Below are 7,500 nucleotides of genomic sequence, written 5' to 3' on the forward strand. Positions count from 1 at the left end.
ACTTGTGTGACTTGCGTGTGTGTGTGCATATGACTGTGTCTTTGTATCTCTCTGTGTGTGTGTGCGTGTGTGTGTGTGTGTGTGTGTGTGTGTGTGTGTGTGTGTGTGTGTGTGTGTGAGACTTGTGTGTGACTTGCGTGTGTGTGTGCATATGACTCTGTGTGTGTGTGTGTGTGTGTGTGTGTGATCCTCACCTTTCAGACACCTGCACATAGGGCTCCAGGCAGCGGTTGTTGTCCACACACCTGTAGCCTCCGTGGATGTTCACACACAACTGGCCCTCCCCACACTGGTGTGACCCAGTATCACACTCATTTGTAATGCGGTATTTTGTACACGCACACACATTCACACCTCACACACACACGTGCAAGCACAAGTACACAAAACGCAGAGTACCGCACGCAAGGCACACGCATCAAAGTCCTGATGCACGCACACACTGCACACACACACACACACACACACAAGACATCAGGGAAGTCAATGTTGTGTATAAGGTTCCTTGCACAGCTAAAATTTCAAAGCCAGCCATTCTGTAGCATTTCATTCACACACACACACACACACATACACACACACACACACACACCCACACACAATCTATGACAAATGATCACACACTGTGTTCAACTACACCTAGATACACCACACACACACACACACACACACACACACACACACACACACACACACACAATACCAGGGGGTGTTGTGGCATGTTGGCACTTGGGTATCGAGACACACACACCCATAAATGGAACCATGGAACATGACAAATAAAAGAACTAATAAAAGCGGTATTGAATCAGACAAATATGTGACTAAATCCCATAGGAACTATACGGAAAAAAACATAAAGACAGAACCTTGAGGGATATTTGCATCTGACAGTATATACGGACATATGACTGAACCCTAAAAATATATTACAGAACCTTGAGGATATATGACAAAACCTTAAGAATATATAACAAAACCTTATGGATATATGATGGAAGCAAGGTTACACAAGTAAACTACAGAATAATTGAGTGTATGTAACAAAATGTGTGGTGTGTGTGAGGTGTAATTATGAAATGCTACTAGATATAGATTGAAAGTGTGTATGAGTAGCTGCTGGAGGTGTAGAGGTATGTGTGTGTGTGGAGGTCTGTGTGTGGTGTAGGTATGTGATATATGTGGAGATTGTGTATTTGGTGTGTGTAATTGTGTGTTGGAGGTGTGTGTAGTGTGTGTTATTGGTTGTGTGAAGATGTGTGTGGAGGTGTGTGTGTGTGTGTGTGTGTGTGTGGTGTGTGTGGAGGATTATGTGGTAATGTGTATGTGGAGGTGTGTGTGTGTGTGTGTGTGTGGTGTGTGTGTGGAGGTGTGTGTGGAGTGTGTGATGTGTGTGGAGGGTGTGTGTGTGTGGTGTGGTGTGTGTGGTGTGTGTGGTGTGTGTGGAGGTGTGTGTGTGGTGTGTGTGTGGTGTGTGTGATGTGTGTGGTGCGTGTGGAGGTGTGTGTGTGGTGTGGTGTGGTGTGTGGGGTGTGTGTGGTGGTGTGGTGTGTGTGTGGTGTGTGGTGTGGTGTGTATGGTGTGTGTGGAGGTGTGGTGTGTGTGTGTGTGTGATGTGTGTGGAGGTGTGTGTGGAGGTGTGTGTGGAGGTGTGTGTGAAGTGGTGTATGGGTGTGTATATGTAGTGTGTGTGCGGTGTGGTGTGTGTGAGGTGTGATGTGTGGTGTGGTGTGTGTGGTGGTGTGTGTGGTGTGTGTGGAGGTGTGTGTGTGGTGTGTGTGGTGTGTGGAGGTGTGTGTGGGAGGTGTGTGGGAGGTGTGGTGGTGTGTGGAGGTGTGTGTGGTGTGTGTGGAGGTGTGTGTGGTGTGTGTGGAGGGTGTGTGTGGTGTGTGTGGGAGGTGTGTGTGGTGTGGTGGGAGGTGTGTGTGGTGTGTGTGGTGTGGTGTGTGTGGGAGGTGTGTGTGTGTGGTGTGTGTGTGGAGGTGTGTGTGTGGTGTGTGTGGTGTGTGTGGTGTGTGTGGAGGGGTGTGTTGTGTATGTGGGTGGTGTGTTGTGTATGTGTGAGGGAAGTGTGTGGTGTGTGTGGTGTGGTGTGTGTGTGGAGGTGTGTGTGGTGTATGTGTGGTGTGTGTGATGTGTGTGGAGGTGTGTGTGGGGTGTGTGTGGTGTATGTGGAGGTGTGTGTTGTGTATGTGTGGTGTGTGTGATGTGTGTGGAGGTGTGGTGTGTGTGGTGTGGTGTGTGGAGGTGTGTGTGGTGTATGTGTGGTGTGTGTGATGTGTGTGGAGGTGTGTGGCGTATGTGTGGTGTGTGGTGTGTGTGGTGTGGTGAGGGGCGCTGGTCACCTTGGCAGAGGCGCGTGCCCAGGACCTCGTACCCCTCTGGGCACTGGCATGAGAAGCGTCCAGGCTCATTCACACACTGGAACTGGCACAGGTAGCTGGAGTAGCTGCACTCATCAATGTCTGAGGAGAACAGGGAGAGGCCTTAAGCACTTTTAAACATTTTTAAACACAATTCAACACTTTTAAACATGATTAAGCACTTTTAAACACAATTAAGCACAGTTAAACACAATTCAACACTTTTAAACACAATTAAACACTTTTACATACGATTAAACACAGTTAAACACAATTCAACACTTTTAAACACAAAATAGTAATTTCACAGAGAAAAACAAAATCAGTCTACATTGTGTAGGTCTCTCTGGGTCCGACCACAAAATTTCATCTACATCACATGCAATGTCTAGTCAAGGCACGGGGAAAATATATTCTGGAATGCGTATCCAGGCCTGACATGACAATATCCCCACATGTAGACTGTTTTTTGCCTGTAAAGGGCTGGCTCTTCCCTCTTCTTACCCTTCCTCCTCCCCCTCCCATCCTCCTCTTCCCCCACTCCCCATCCTCCTCTTCCCCCCCCATCCTCCTCTTGCTCCTTCTTGTCCTCTTCCTCCTTCACCTCCTTGTCCTTGTCAATCTCTCCCTCTCTTCTTCCCCCTCTGCATCCTCTTCCTCCTCCTACTTCTTCACCTCCCACGTCCTATTCTTCAGCCTCCTCTAATTCTTACTCTTCTCATCTTCCATAGCTTCCTCTATTGTACCCATTGTACATTACCTGTGGCTTATTTATAGTGCTTGGGCTGAGTTGCAAAGTGAACTAATTATCTAAAAACAGTTTTCACATGAGAAAGTGTGCCAGAGGTTGGCAAAATAGTGTAAATAATAGCCATTGTGCCTACAGTTGTTGCAAAGTGTGTTACAAAGGTTGCAAACTGAGTTACAAAGCAGTGTTTGTGCTTTTTGTTTTGCGAACTCAGTGAGTGGTTTTGCCATTTTTGCAAAACTCTACACACAAATGGGGCAGCTGTGGCCCACTGGTTGCTTACTCTGGACTTGTAACCGGAGGGTTGCGGTTCGAGCCCTGACCAGTGGGCCCGGCTGATGCCCCGAGCAAGGCACCCTAACCCCTCACTGCTCCCTGAGCAGAGCAGGCAGCTCACTGCGCCGGGGATTGAGTGTGCTTCACCTCACTGTGTTCACTGTATGCTGTGTGTTTCACTAATTCACCCGATTGGGTTAAATGCAGAGACCAAATTTCCCTCACCGGGATCAAAAAAGTATATACTTATACTTATATTTGTGTGTAGAGTTTTGCAAAAAAAGCCATAGTTACAAAAAATGTGTTTAAGCATTCAGAAAAACTGTAATGTTTGGATCCTGTATGTTTACAGAACTATGACAAAAGTATGACCTCAAACTGACATAGCCTACCTTGTGCTGCAGAGAAAGCAAAAGCCAGATGTGTTTTTATTTATACCATTAGTGTGTAGTTGGCACATTGTGTGTTATTGTATGTGTGATGGCTTGTGTTTACTGTTTTGATCACAGAAAACACCATTTTCTGAAGGTGTGAAGAGTTAAACAAGGTGTGTTAGCTTTTTGAAGGGAACTACAATGTTTTGCTGATTGGGTGAGGGTTTTGCCATTTTGTGTGTAGAGTTTTGCAAAAAAAGCCATAGTTACTGTAAACACTTGCAAACACATTTGAACACTTTTAAACACTTTTAAACACATTACAGTTTTTCTCAGTCGCTTTGGTGCTTTTCTCACATCACCATTAAAATTTGCACAGCAGTTAGTGCATTTCTCAAAACTATTAAGTGCAAACTGCTAAACCTAGTGGATAACCTGCAAAGCACGTCACTTGCTCAAAATGGATGATCCATTCCTCAAAGGCAAGTATTTATGTCAATGAAACTGCCAGTGTCATCAAAATGAGAATCTTGACACCATCGTTTATGAACAAGATAGTCAAATGGCTTTGGCATGTTTCATTATGACAGTTTATGCTCTCAGTGACACTACCTGAACATGCTCAAGACAGCGCTATACAGTACTTGTACAGACATTTAGAAAACTACAGTAAAGTTACACATTGCTGTAGTTAGAGAATGTAAGTGGTACAAGACACTGAATACATCGTTTGTTTACTCTGTATGCTCTTTGCAATTCTACAGCACTGTGACAGGGAATTTGATAAATAGTTCAACAATTTTGTATTCCATGACTCAACCAATGAAATGAAGACTATTAGTTTCATTTAGAATGACTATTCAGCATCCATAAGTATATTTTTTGACTGACATGACATAAGCAAATGATAATGTTTAAAACAGCAGAGATTATGCAAAGCAACTGATACATGTCAAAAGCATTTGCAATTTGTTCAGAGGAAAAGGAGAATTGCTACTATGATGTGAAAATGACTGAATTTGTGGAGGTTGAACTATTAGTTATGAGAATTTTCATTCTGATCTGAGAAAAGCACCAAAAGCGACTGAGAAAAACTGTAAGCCATTATCATATACTCCACAATGTTGCATCAGTGTAACTTCCCCTCAGCCACACACCTTACAACTTCCCTCCCACACACCTTTCACATAACTCACACCACACGCCTCAAAGCAGCAGTTTCACACACAAAACACATCTACCAATCAGCAGAACATCAGAGAAGGGGAGGTAGAGAGGGAGAGAGAGAGAGAGAGAGAGAGAGACAGAGAGGGAAAGACAGAATTGGAAGGCATTTGGTTAAAACTAATCAGCTAATAATGATGACCAATACATGGAAAAGGGATAGAACTGATAACATGGAGAGGAGTCCGTCTACATTCAGCTCCACAGGAAGCAGGAAGCAGAAGGCAGGAAGTGGACTGACCGATGCATGAGTAGCCGTCAGGTCCCAAGTCGTAGCCCTGGTCACAGCGACACAGGAAGGTCCCATAGGTGTTATAACAGCGCTGCTCACAGGGGGCACCCATGTCACACTCATTCACATCTGGGAGGAGAGAGGGGAGCAGACATGAATCATATCACACACACACACACACACACACACACACACACACACACACACACACACACACACACATGGCACATATACACACACACACACACACACACACACACACATGGCACATATACACACACACACACACACACACACACACACATATCACCAGTGGTGTAGTGGGGATTTTTTCAAGTGGGGGGACGCTATTTTAATGATGTCATTACAGAAACTGTCCACATACATCGGTGCGTAGCCTAAGGCCAAGGCCAAATTGTTACCAGCTTTCGTGACCATGAAACCAAATTTAAAAAAAAAAATTAAATGGATTAGCTTCAAAATGTAGCCTAATGTCTTCACCAAAGTCTATGAATATGGTCTGTAGCTTTTCATTTTGTTGTATCATACAATAAACAGACAAACCATAATGTAGAGTAGCCAATGTAATCTAGCGTAGTCTAATCTCCTTGACGCATAACATGCCGTGGCATGGCTTCATTCATTACCACACGTACAGTAAACAATGTATGCTGTAATAGAAAGGTGGGGCCGGGCGACCTTCTCACGCTCATACGAGGTTAGAGAGCAGAGTGTGGGAGGTTCAGCGTTAGTCTGTGGTGAGAATTAGCTCCGGCCAGCCGCCGCCACTCTCCGTCGCCCGCCACTCTCCAGGGCTTCCATGCTGAACAGAGCCACAGAGGCTTTAGGGGCTTTAAACGCATATTCAACACGTTGTGTGGGGACTGTAGCTCAGTTTGAGGGGGCGTCATATGAATGTCATTGTGAATGATTAAGGTGCAGAGGTGCACAGTCAATAAAACAAAACAAAAATAACAGAAAGAACACTGGGCAGGCAAGTGCCAGTCATTTGAAAAGTTTTTGTTTGGATGAAAGTAGCTGCACCAATCGTAAGTTTTTCAGGTTCACCCAAGTTGGGTCATTATGGTTAAATAGCCTGATCACTTATATTGGCGCTCCCTCGATAAAAATTCCTCGTATTACTCACACATGCTTATCGTGTCATTTTGACCACTGGATTAGCCTACCTGCTTTCTGCAAAACACAACCGAAGGGCCATGAAGATGCTTGCTAGATTCGGATACAGGCAGTTGCATAATCTATGGTTTTATAGCCACTTTCTAGCTCCTTCCGGGTAGCAGACAACAAGCTGTGTAGTTTTAATGTCTTTACGCATGGTGGAGTGCTACAGCATGGCGGTCATTCTTACAACAGATTTTAGGACAAGAGCCTAATTGGAAGTTTCGTGATCGTTGTTATCAATGGTAACAACAGTTGTTATATTACTAAATGCTTATTAAAATGCTCAAAGCAATGCTCCAAAAATTAGGCTCCCCAGTCCATATCCCTACACCCCTGCACACACACACACACACACACACATATCACACACACACACACACACACACACACACACACACATAGCACATATACACACACACACACATATCACACACATATCACACACAGAGTTCTCTATTGATGTCCAAAGAGCACGCCCTCTCTGCAGGCTGGACAGTGGGGCTGATGGAGGTGTGTGTGTAGAGGTGTGTGTGGTGTGTGGTGTGGTGTGTGTGGAGGTGTGTGGTGTGTGTGGTGTGGTGTGTGGGGAGGTGTGTGTGGAGGTGTGTGTTATGTGGTGTGTGTGGAGGTGTGTGTGGTGTGTGGTGTGTGTGGAGGTGTGTGTGTGTGTGGTGTGTGGTGTGTGGAGGTGTGTGTGGTGTGGTGTGTGTGGAGGTGTGTGTGTGGTGTGTGTGTGGAGCTGTGTGTGGTGTGGTGTGTGTGTGGTGTGTGTGGTGTGGTGTGAGTGGAGGTGTGTGTGGAGGTGTGTGTGGTGTGTGTGGAGGTGTAGTGCAGTACTCACCCACGCAGGAGCGGTTGTTGGAGGCCAGCTGGAAACCTGTGGAGGTGTGTGTGGTGTGTGTGGTGTGTGTGGTGTGTGTGTGGTGTGTGTGGAGGTGTAGTGCAGTACTCACCCACGCAGGAGCGGTTGTTGGAGGCCAGCTGGAAACCCGGTTCACACTCACAGGTGAAGGAGCCGGGGATGTTAACACAGCGGTGCTGGCAATACCGATACCTGCATTCATCTATGTCTACAGGCACAGGAGAGGAGAGGAGAGGAGG

General features: G+C 45.7%; 1 pseudogene; it reads right to left on the reverse strand.

Annotated features, from left to right (window-relative positions):
- Positions 1-190: 190 nt before the first annotated feature.
- LOC125285491 overlaps positions 191-7,500 on the reverse strand; it is a 13,209-nt pseudogene continuing 5,899 nt past the window's right edge.

Source organism: Alosa alosa, chromosome 2 (genome assembly GCF_017589495.1).
Source record: "Alosa alosa isolate M-15738 ecotype Scorff River chromosome 2, AALO_Geno_1.1, whole genome shotgun sequence".
Classification (NCBI taxonomy): Eukaryota; Metazoa; Chordata; class Actinopteri; order Clupeiformes; family Clupeidae; genus Alosa; species Alosa alosa.